We start from the raw sequence: 12,693 nt of genomic DNA on the forward strand, positions 1-12,693 counted from the left end.
AGTAAAATCACTGAACAGAAAATTAAAAGAGTGAAAATGAATCTCATCTTGCATTCGCTTTCGTTCTTAATCATAACAATGGTGGATTGTCTTGTTTCCCACTGATACCAACTCTGCAGAGAGAGAGAGAGAGAGAGAGAGAGAGAGAGAGAGAGAGAGAGAGAGAGAGAGAGAGAGAGAGACCATAAAACTGCAGCAACCCATGTGACTTTTATGAAGCACAGATGTAACATAGATTCCAGTTCAACTGTGGGCAAACAGTATCCAGTACACTGGGTGTCATTTTCCTGGACTTCAACAGAAGTAAAAGTTATAAATGGAAAAAATCAGCTGGAAAATCCTGTGGATGTAGAAAACATTATGTTATATGTAAATTTTTACAAGTTATTTTCAGCCCATTGGTAGATATGAGAAGAAATGAGAATGGAGAAAAAATAACAGTATATGTGTGGGAGGAAGAAATAAAGTCCTCCTCCTAATATTAACTGGAAACATCTCACTGTGCTCCCCCACAGGCTCCTGCCGGCATATTGATTCTGACGTTGTTTTGTAAACACATGCTTCTCGGTAGATCCCAGATTCCTGATTTGGATCAAAATGTGTTTTCAAAGCTGGAGTCTTCTTTTGCCGTCAGGCAGGCGGAGCTGCTGATGGGTGGATGTTATGCAACATGGTCTCTCCCAAAAGACCAAGCGGAATGAAAACACATACAAGGAAGGAAGGAGGAAGCAGTCAAGATGAATTGGTTGAACTTTCTAAAAAGTTCAAATGTTCTTTACAGCTGATTCACAGGAGCCTTCAACTATTCTTGTTTTATTTTTTGTATCTATTGTATTGTATTGTATTATTTTACTCCTTTAACTTATTTACTTAAACTTTAATAAAACCTTTCTCTGACTATAAAAATGTTACATTAGATTTGTTTTGTACTGTCTTAAACTACTTTAAGTTTGCAATTGTTCTTGTACTGTTTGTCAATTCAGATGATGCTAGTTTATTTTTTTTAAAGCTGTCTGGATAAATTCTTGCTTATCATCTCCAGAAAAAAAAAAAGTCCTCTAGATAAACCGAGTGAGTTCACATGCAAAGCACCAGGCGGCTGGGTCGGCACATTTTCAGCCCCTTTGACTTTCAGGATATCAGTTTGCTTGTTAACCTTCAATATAAGTCTGAGCTGGGTTGTGTTGACCTTGGCCTTAGCTCTGAGTCGGCCTCAATAGAAGAGACATATGCCTGTTTGCTTTGGACTTTACTCTGCTACATTATCTCAGACTGCATCAGCCGTTGACATGCAGTAAGTGGCCTTGGAACAAACTTCAAGACCTGGACATGTTTGTGTTCGTGCTGTTCCCGCCTCTGCCTGACATCCTTCACAACACTGCACTAGTCGTGACCTGAGAAAAAAATACCCTCTCTGGTCGATTGTTGCGTCACTGCTGTCGAATTGAATCCTCCGCTGACTTCTCTAGAATTCCTGTGGTTTATTACTAAGTTCCTGTTTGTTCTCCTTTTAACAACATACTGTAGTTGGTGTTAAACTGGTGGAGCGGCTGCGCTGCCATCAAACGGCATGGGTGGTGCATTGATGTCCTAATTATTTAGATTCTAAATAAACAATTAAAACCTCATTTCTGTAGCTGTCTCAGTTTATTCCAGTAAAACCACAAGTTCTCTGGAAATCAAGTTACGATGTGTGGTAAATAGAGAAATGTTCCCAGGAAAGAACGAGCAGAGCTGCAGATGCAGAGGCTGTTGTGTAGTGTTTGTCTCACTGGTGACATCAACATGCAGTGACCTGGTTTTATAGTTTCTGAATGTTAGAGCTGTGAGACTTTTCCGGTCTCCTTACACAATCATCATCTTAGAGCGTAACGATTAGTCTCTCAGTGAATATTCCTCTCTTCTGATATGCAAAGTTGTATCTTATCTGTCCATCCATCCATCCATCCATCATCCTTACCGCTTATCCTTTGAGTGTTGTGGCAGAAGCTCGAGCAAATCCCAGCCGACATCAGGCAACTCTGCAGGAGACACAGGTTTTTAATCGGCTCTTGCTCTAAATTGGAACTGATGGAAACGTGACACCTGGGCGACTTCGATTACTGACAGAACAGCAATGTGAGAGAGCACCTCAGTATTTGGTGCATTCAAGACGTCAAACATGACGCACCCGGGGTGGGGGTGGGGTGGGAGGGGGGACAGAGGGTTACTCTTCCACTGGCAATGGGAAAATAGCGAATCGCCTTTTTTTTAAATCTCTTATCTTATAATTTGTATATACTTTCTGATTTTGGAGTAAAAGAGGCATGATTAACCTAACCCCAATCTGCATGTCTTTGCACCTGGAGAAGACCCATGCAGACAGGCCGCAGTACTGACCACTGCACCCCCGTGCCTCCCATCTATTATACAGGTAGAAAACATTATAATCTCAAAGATGTGTATGTCAGAGGAGTAAAATGTTCTATAAGCAGCAGTTACCTCGACAACAGCAGATTGTAACGCTGTACTGGTTGGTGTGACCACCACAATAACCTCAAACCAGAATGTTCCAAACTGCAAAACCCTCCGATAACGAGGTTAAAACCTGATACTTTGTGCATGCACTGTAAACGTATTGTCTCATCGTGAGCACATGTTGGGCTCAGCTGTCAGGGTGGAGGTGGGTCCCTGGGGGACATATGTTGGGGTCAGGAGAGCAGTGTAATTTGTTGGATAAGAGTCGCCACACCGCCCTGCTGCTGCGGTCGCTCCTGGAGAAAGAAAGGCCGTTCATTCACAAGGACAGACAGCTGGAGGAGGGATAGTGTTCTGTGGCTCTGCCTGTTACCCAATGTACACTTTGTTTGTGTGTGTGTGTGTGTGTGTGTGTGTGTGTGTACTTGTACTTATATATTTGTGAGGACATTTTGAAAGTGGGAACATTTTGGCCGGTCCTCACTTCTTCAATGGACTGTTTCAGGACTAAGACTTGGTTTTAAGGTTAGGGTTAGAATTAGGTTTAGTTTAGGGTAAGGGGCTGGCAAATGCATAATGCCAATGAGATAGAAGTACAAGAATGTGTGTCTGTGTGTCTGTGTGTGTGTTCATTAAAATTAGATTAACAGATCAACCCTTACTGTTGGAAATGATGGTTTCTGTACACGGTGTCACACCTTTCTTATTTTTTTTAAAACTTAAGATCTCATGAGCGTTTACATTACATTACATTTCATTTAGCTGACGCTTTTATCCAAAGCGACTTACAATAAGTGCATTCAACCATTAGGGTACAAACCCAGAACAACAAGAAGCAAGTAAGTACAATTTCTTCAAGTGCTATAAGTAAGTGCAATTTAAGTGCTAATAAATTGTTAGTTTCAACTTTTATTTAAGGTATAGTCGGAAGAGGTGTTTACTGATGGAGGTTAAAGGTCACCTTTCCTGGAGTGTCCTCGTCAGTGACAACAAATTAAAGAATGACAGATTAAGAGAATTTGTCACAGAATAAAATACAAAATGATATATAAAATACTATAAAAATGTAATGTTCTGATTATAAAATCTGAAAGACAATTAAGATGCTTTAAGATTCGCAATGAAGTTGTAACATTTTCCTTGAATTTTCTGTAAGGGCTGTAATGTGAGGATGCAGATGTTCTACACATTTTCTGGAACTTTGCCGACCAGCGCCTCCTTATAAAATGATCGGACAATTCAGGAGTGAGCCCACGAGAGAACAAAGCGGGAAAATGACATGAAAATTCACTGTGAATGAGTCGGCATGTTGATAAAAGCTTGTAACTTGTGACGGGTGCAAAGCTGAAAAAAAACCCATAAAGAATGAAAATGAACATGAGGATCAATTACATAACATTACACTACATCTCATTAAGTTTGGGATTGATGTCTGAAAACGGTTTAATAAATATATTCAAGGTCAGATTCCAAAACAAACCTAAAAAAGAAGATCAGCCATCACTAAAAACAATCAAATAATGAATTACTGTAATGAAACAAAACATCAGCTGCTGACAGAACTATAGTGTCTGCAGCAAATATAGAGTAATGACTGACAGTAAATGACATAAGGCCATGGCTCTGCACTGTCAGAGCTTTGTTATTCTTTACATTTTGTGCCCCACAACATTCATCTTTGTTATTAATCTAAGTATCATAGCTTCTCATAGGTTCCAACTACAAATTTGGAACTCTGATTAACAATTAAATTAACCCAAATTACCATATAGATAGTTAGCTAAGTTGAAGGATATGGAGTTCTTGACAGTGTAGAGGTTGGCAAAATTCACTTATGCAACATTAATGAAAAAACATTTGTGAAAGAAAAACATTTATTATGAATATAATAAAGTATAAAAACACAAATTACTAACGGTGTAATTACTAAACAAAGATAGGCATGTGAGTCTACATGTGTGTGTGTCGGTGTGAGCCAGCATGCTTTCAAAATGGCGGCTGGCCAAAGAGATAACACCCTTCCCTATTGGAATGTTTACGACCTGTAGAGATAATGAGGTGAAGAGTTATGCGTGTGTCTGTGTGTGTGCCAAATTAGAGAAAGTTACTAGATGCATGCACGGAAGGACTGAAGAGCATAACTAACGTTAACTTTCTCAACAACTTGTAACCACAATATCACAACACCACAAATCAAACTTATAAACGTCACACAGAATCGAATAAACAGTCTTGCTTAGCCTAGTATAATTATTAAGCCCAGTTGTGTTACCCGTCCGTGGAAAGGGGAAAAAGAGTTGCTGTGCATTTCGTAGTCCTGTGAGGTCGTCTTGCTGGTTTTGTGTGGCTCCCGCCTTAGTGATTCTGTTGAGCTGTGCAGCTCAGTTGCTGGCTGAAGTTTTCCAGCAGGACATCGAGTCGCTGCTTGAAGGGTTGGTAGAGCTTGGAGGGCGAGGAGGTTTCCTTGGTGAGATGAGCTGGAAGCTGCACCTTTGTGCTCCTCTCGAAGAGTTGGATGGGAAGAGAAGATGTGAGCTGGAGAAGAGGCTCGACAACCTTCCCTCCTGTGGAAGGATTGTAGGAAGAGGCAGAAGAGGGGGAGAACAGGCCTTATATTGGCCCGGTGACCTCACAGGTCATGGGGTCCAGAGTGACCAATGGGAGTTGAAACCTGTGTCCCTGGGGGGGTTTTCACACCTCTGTGTGACGTTGATGCTCCCTGGGAGACTGAGGTCCTTGCTCTGGTTTTTGATGGCCCCTGGGAGACTGAGTCCTGGAGGAACATGCGGCTTCAGGCTTTTGACTGAACATGTGATACCGAAGTGTTGTCTCACAAAAACCAGGTCCCAACATGTGTTTCCCCTTGTGTCTTTCTGTTCCTCCTTTTGTGTCTCCATGTTGTTCAGTGTGTGGCAGGCATGGTTCATCAGTCTCCAGTCCTGCCTCCTCGTTACCTGGTTCAGCCTCTCCTCCACCTCCACCTCCTCGCCGCAGGCCTGCTTCCCATCTACAATCAACCCTGCAGTGACTATAAACCCCGCCTTTCAGTCCCTCTTCACCCGATCATCTGATCACAAACAGTGGTGGTTAGAGTCAGCTGCTGAGATTGTGATACCAATGTTTCACTTTGGATATGTGTTTTTTTTTTGCTGTTCTAATACTTTGTCCTTTTTTGCTTTGTGTTTTGTTTGCCCACCTTCCACTGCCTCACCTGCTCACTGCAAACTCAAAATGCCTTTTCCATCCACTCATGCCTCCTAATCCTCCAACCTCTCCGGACCTGACACCTCCCTCCTCACCTCACCCATCCCCCTCTTTTGGGACAATGAAACCTGCTCCTGTGTTCGGTGCAATGCACTTGGGTCTGCAGAGAGTATCTGACACTCGAAATAGATATCTTAAGTTGCATATCACTTCAAATTCAGTGCTGTAATAAAGCCTTGTTAAAAGATAAGGAGAGAATTGTGTCAGTCCTTGAGGTATTCCTCAAGTTAAATACTGAATTTCACATTTATCCAGACAATTGTCTTGATTAATGACTAATGCGGGGGTACATCCTGGACAGGTCACAGGGTTAAGATACAGAGACAAACAGCCAATTGCTCACACGAGTCTCCAATCAGCCTAACCCCAGTCTGCATGACTTTGGACTGTGGGAGGAAGCTGGAGAAAACCCACACAGATACTCTGGGAAAACATGTGAAGTCTTTACAGGAAGACCTCAGCCGAACCAGGAACCTTCTTGCTGGGAGGCGTCAGTGCAAACCACTGCACCACTGTGTCGCCCAATAAATATCTAACATTTCTGAATTTATTAAAACTAACTTTCAGTCATGAAATCAAAACATTGCTCTGATCTTCTGTCTGTTAGCTGCAGATATACAGTGCTATCACTTGTGACAGCGTTAAATGACCCAGAACCTTGCTAAAGAATAAAAATAATTTTCTGACATAAGGGATATTGTTGTAACTTCAGTTTGCACCAGTAAGTTTGGGGAAGGTTTCTACTGGTTAACACAGTTCAAAATAAAATGTTGCCATACACCACCAGTGCTCTGCCGTTTCTCATTAAGACCCAACACTGCAGAAGCTGATACCCAGAGATTTCTACTGAAAGAAGGTTAACTCATTTGACACAGTTCATTCCTCAGCTCGCCACAGACCCCCACGAGCGAATCGCTTGGCCTGAGGCCTGCCTCGACGTCAGCCTGAAGCCATACTGCTTATTTGGTTTTGTGGCCTGACCAGCGGAGCAGGCGCTGAACGGCACTTTCTCCCTCTCCTCGGCTGCGGTCGCCTGTGCTTTGTTTCTCCCTCTGGATGGAACACTATTGTCATGGAGATGCCTGTTGTGTTTTGTGCGGCAGAGAATGTGTGCGAGTGAGAGAGAGAGTGTGTAATACCCTACAGTGGGGTGGGGCAGACTACAGAGAGCCAAGAACAACAAAACCCTGGCCTAACATTGCCTCCCCTCCTCCTTTCAACCCTCCCTGCTTTTCACCTCATCATCTTCCTCTCCTCCCTCCCTCATCACCACCCACCCTCCATCCCCTCATCCGTCTTAATGCCCTCCAAAACCATGAGGAGAGGTCAAGAGTCTGGATTGGACAGGAAATCACCAGGGTGTGGACCCCCAGCTCACGGGGAGGGGTGATGGGGGTCGTGCCTTCAGATCTGGGCTTCGTCGTTGCTCCTTCCAGCTGATGGGGTGGAGCTTACCCTTCAGGGTTTATTGTGTCACGCCAGGAAGCAGTGGAACAAACTACATCAGTATAAAAGCCTGTGCATGAAAATGTCAAAACAGGTTTTGGTTTCTCTTCCTCAGTGGGGAATAAGAAAAATAGTCCACGCGGTGGCGATGCTCTTCATATCAGCAGGCAGTCGTTTTTACAATTTGCCAAAGTTACCGTCATTGTTATTGTTACGAGAGCAGTTTGTGGTTGTGATCATAAAGTTGTGCAAGTTTACTCTTGATTTCGGTGCATGTCTGCAGCAAAAATGGAACATGACCAGAGGAAGTCTGGTCTTGAGGTGGTCCTGAAGGAGCAGGCTGAGGTGGTGGTCAGATCTGGGAGGGACGGGGGTCCAGGCACACATACATAGGCGTGGTATGCAGGGACCCACTGGGAAATTATTTTAAGAGGAAAGTGCTTCTGGAAATTCACTCAGAGCTGTCTGCCTCCATTGCTTCTCATCCCCAACGTTACTGCACAGGCCACCACCTCACAATGTTGGGTCTGTGCTTTACAATGTGTAAATGATGTGAAATGTCAAGTGCTGAATAGAACTACAATGCAATGCTTTAAAGGAACATCTGCCAGACACAGTTTAGCTTTTTATTATTAACCATAAAACTGGCATCTTGCAACCACAGCTACTGTGTTGGTACATTCATGCTTCCTGTGTGTTTTGAGATATAGACTATAATGTACACTCCTCCTCTCTGTACATGAAAAGCACCAGGAATGTTACTTGTTTACAAAGTGGGTGGATGGTTACTCCTCTGGTGTGGAAGATTCACTGGGATCTGTCTAATTATTGGTAATCTCTGTCCACAGTTCAGTCTCCAGCTGCGCAGGAATGCTTAAAACCACAGTCGGTGAACGGAGCGTTGGTGGGGAACAAAAAAAATCACCGAGCTGCAGACGAGAGGGGAAAAATGTTGGCTTGCCTCCACTGTCGAACAACCAGTCACTACGTTTTTCGTCTTATCATCTTCCCCTTGCTCTGTGTTTGAGCTCTGACATTTGTACAGGACGTGATGTGAGCAGATTAACTGCGTCAGCCTGAGTGTACATTGTATTTTAATGCCACATTGTATTTGTGCACTGTTTGATAATGGTATCTAGGGCTTCCCTACTTTAGATTTCACCTTCTAAGTGTTATTGGACAAATGATTAAACTGTTCGCTAGAGTGAAACAATGAAAAAGAATTTCAGTCATGGGCTTGAATGTTAGACAATATCCATGTTCAATTCTTCGGTTTTCTTCATGTTTTTGTTTCTTTGGTCTTTCTTTGTCTTGGTATTAATCCTGTCTGATGAAAAACTACAAATTAACAATTGGTATCTGACCAAGTACAACTTTTTTATGATAAAGATAGTGATAGTGCAATAGTGAAAATGCTTGTTAATGCCAAAAGCCTTCTACTCAAGCATGTTGGCCAACTCTGTGTGAAGAAGGCTGACTGGCTCGACTTTCTGTGAAGTGATGGGTGATTTTCAGAATTTAAGTTTTAAATCCAACATCCAGTATCAACCATTGAAAAATGTATAAACACCAAGAGTCCATCTCTTACGCTGCTGACAGACACCGAGTGCACTGACATTTTCCTGAAAGCTTCCGGAGAGGTTGCGTGTAAGAAAGCAAAAGTCTGAGTGAGTGCTCCAGACATTTTCTGGAACTTTTCTTGGCAGCCCGCCAGGTAAAATGCCAGGAAAATTCACAGCAAGCGAGTCAGCATGTTTTCCGATGGCTCATTTATGCTCAACGTTAGATACGTACACGGAAACAGATGGAGCCTTCTGTCCGTACTGTGTTTATTTCTACCCGTTTAGCCGTGTTTGTTGTTGTACAGAAACTCTCTGATCTTTACTGCCCTCTTGTGGATGCAACAAACATGCCAACGTGAAGGAGGGTTGTGGGCAGTGAGGATTACTTTCATTCGTAGCTTTTGTAAGCAGCATAAATAAAGCCTTTAAAGTACAACTGGAAAATGTCTGGAAAATTCACAGCGAGTGAGTGACATGTCTAACACATGACAGACACACACAAACAGAAAGAATATAAACATCCCAAGAATGGGTGAAAAAGTGGTGCCACATAGAAGCTGTCGACAAAGACATTAACAAAAACATAGGATTTATGTGGCATGTCCTGTCTCTGAATGCTGCACCACCCTACCTGAATGTTCCAGACATTTTCCTGTTGGTGAGAACATGTCTGACCCGAACAATCTCCTGCTGCATTCTTCATATATTAAAAGGCAAACTCTGGATCCAATGTTTCATACACTCAGAGTTCATATCTATAAGCAGCTTAATTAAAACACAGCTGGCAATAAGTCACTAAACTTGTGGGATGTTGTACTGCATGAACTCGACGTTTCTCTGGAAGGATGAAGCAACACATGTTCATCAGGGAGCAGAGAATCACTATGAATGGATATCTGTGTTGTTGGAATAAAACCCTTTAATCACGCCTGGCTGTGTCCTTCCAACAGTCTGATGTTAGTTTTCCAGTGTTGATGTTTGATCCCTGCATTTCATAGACAGATTATCCCGGGCCGGGAGACGGGGGTGGGGGCAGTTTGTGTGTTTGGACGGCTGAGACTGTCATGATTATCATTCCAGTGTCTCTGTCATACGAAAACCATTCATCTTTTTCCTCTTCAACTAAAGGTTGATTGGCTAATGTAAGAATTTGTCAGTCACATATTGGTTTCTTGATCAAAATTTGTAACTTTATGATTTTTGGCACATTATTTTTGCCATTTTTTGTCATTATTTGCTGTTTTTTTTGTCCATTTCCTGTCAAACCCTGTCAAGATTTCGGTCAACATGTGAAGTCACTGCGACCTGCTATCATCAGAAAACCACACATTGTGCTCATCAGTGATTAAAAGAAGAATGCCATCTGCATTTTTTGTATATTTATTTATTTTTAAACCATAATTCCACTGTTGTTGCATCACAGCAGCATTGTGGGGCTGTCCCCTATAAGTTTGCTGAATTAAAGATGCATGGAAAGTGCATATGAAGGGTTCAAATTTCATTGTGAGACAAAACTGAACCCTGACTTGTTCAGCAGGAGTGTGTGACAAACTATTAGTGTCAAGGGGGAGACATGGAAACAGGGCGTGTCTGTCAATTCACGACATTCTTAAGTTCTATTCCAGCAGCTTATTACTCTACCTTAACGATTCTCTGTTCTTAAAATTACATATTCAAGTTTTTTCATGAGAAATCCTAATGACCTTAAATTCTAAATCCAAACTGTTCTTCATCATTTCGTGCCTGGGACAAATCAATGTTTTATTATGGCCCTGTCTCCCCATCAAAACAGCACCACCTGCAGCTGAGGAATCTTTTCCAGCTACTGAGCTCCAACGACAATTTGCCAGGATCGGTTAGGTAGGTTTGTGACAAACCCTGGGAGACTGCGTTTTTCATTCTAGCATTTGTTAACAGCATTGTTAAAGTTGAAACCCCATGGTCCTGACAGTTTATTTTGCCAAAAATATGTTTTTTATCAAATAAAAGGCACAAAGAGGACGTGTTAACATGTTTAAAGACTTGATTCTCACCAGAGACTGTTGCAACTACAGCGCTCAGAAAACACTGGTTGGTTGTCTTGATTTTCATTTTTGTGCCCATGTTATCAGGTTATAGCGGCCACTCTGTCCGCTTAAGAGTTGAGGTCTTGCCTGTTTTCTCTATGTTCTGTGGGTGGTTAACAGCTAAATGGTTTGTGAAAATCTTTGACCACAGTTTTCCTCTATATATGTCAAACATGTCACGAATATAACTATTTGCAAAACTATTACTATTACGACATTAACACGCACCCAGTGTAGCCTGGGCATAAGGCTCTGTAAATATATAGAACCTTTGTTAATGGCATAGTACCTGTTTGCTGACAATTTCATGTCGTGTGTTCCCTTATTTTCTACCTACTCACCTGTCTATAAACAATAGGTGTCCACCAGATCATCTGTTGTGCTGTCGCCGCTCAGCCTCTGTTCTTGGTTGTCTGCCTAATGAGGGCTTCCTGTTTTGGGTTTCTGCCTGGCTTCCCCTTTCTTTGATTTATTGCTTCCACTTCCACTCCCGCTGTCTCCGCCTTGAACCATGACTTAGAAATGTTGAAATTAAGTCCTCTCCAAAATTATCTGTTTAATCTCTGTATGATTACATTGACGGGAAATTTGTCAGCCGACATAGCAGGGTTACAGGAGCGTTTCAAGGGACTTTGGGGGAGACCGAGGTGGCCCCACATCAAACCAAATGAGCCCCTCCCCCCACCCCAACACCACCTTACATGACAGACAATCTAGTCTTCAACCAAACCTATAAAATGACTTTATAGTCATTTTTCGCAATTAGGAGGTTTCCAACCATGGCATCATTGCAGTCTCCTGTAAATAGCCAATTGTAGAATATAAGCCTACCTCTGTAGACCCAGCGGACCGATATCCTGGTCAGCTTGCTAACCGTACTGTTACCTGATGTACTTTACTGTTGGCAAGGTCAGTTTCATCAGCCACAAACAGCCAGTGTACTAATTACCCAGACACAGCCTGCAGCACATGCACAGATGTGTGCATGGATTCCTGTGGTGGTTCAGACTGTTGTATCAAATAACCATGAACTTCAGTGCTGAGTCACAAATGAAGATGCCTGTTAAAGGTCGACTACAGTCTGTGACACCAGGACAGAGAGAACGGACGTCACTCGTTATTGTAAGAGAGGAGAAGAGGGATGTAGCAAGATGGTGGAGAGGAAGCTTTTTGGATAGGAGAGTAAGATAATGATTTTTTTGTGGCTTTTGTTTCCCAAAGCAGGAATGTTGTTTACGGGCAGGGGACAGCTCCTCAGGAATGCAGAATGTGTTCTAAGGAAATGGTTGTTGTCTCCAGAGGGAACGTCGACAGTCTGGCTGGAGATCCAGGGGGGGAAAGGTTGACAGGGACGGACTTTGTGTGTAGCACAAGGAGCATGCTCAGAAGTTTCTTACAGATCATGAGATGAGACAGCATGTTAAAGCCTCGTTCAGCCTCAGTTTACATTACGATAGTTTGCTATGTAGCAGAACAATCACAGACTATGGAGTGTTTATAAAACAACATGACCACACATGCAACAATTAAAATGAGGGTGTATAGATATAATATAAGCTCCAGTCTGCTACTCTGTGGTTTAAATATTGCCCAGTTTTTATTGATTGATAGCCCAGAAGAACTCCAAGGTACAAGTTTCTCCAGCTTGAACACTGGATATGAATTGGTTAATGCATTGACAGCCATTCAAGTGGTCTAATCATTGAGTTGTCAGTGGATAGATGAGTGGTGCTTGTTAACCTGTTAGGTCCTTTTATGTTACTCTTGTGAAGTGCAGAGCAGAATAGATGGTTAGAAAATGTATGTTAATGATCAAGAACTGGCTTTAGAGTCCACGGGGTTCTCTATCTTATACAGATCTGTTTCATTTATGCAGGATATCTCAGCCAAGGAGGGGT

This window comes from Hippoglossus stenolepis, chromosome 5 (genome assembly GCF_022539355.2).
Source record: "Hippoglossus stenolepis isolate QCI-W04-F060 chromosome 5, HSTE1.2, whole genome shotgun sequence".
Taxonomy (NCBI): domain Eukaryota; kingdom Metazoa; phylum Chordata; class Actinopteri; order Pleuronectiformes; family Pleuronectidae; genus Hippoglossus; species Hippoglossus stenolepis.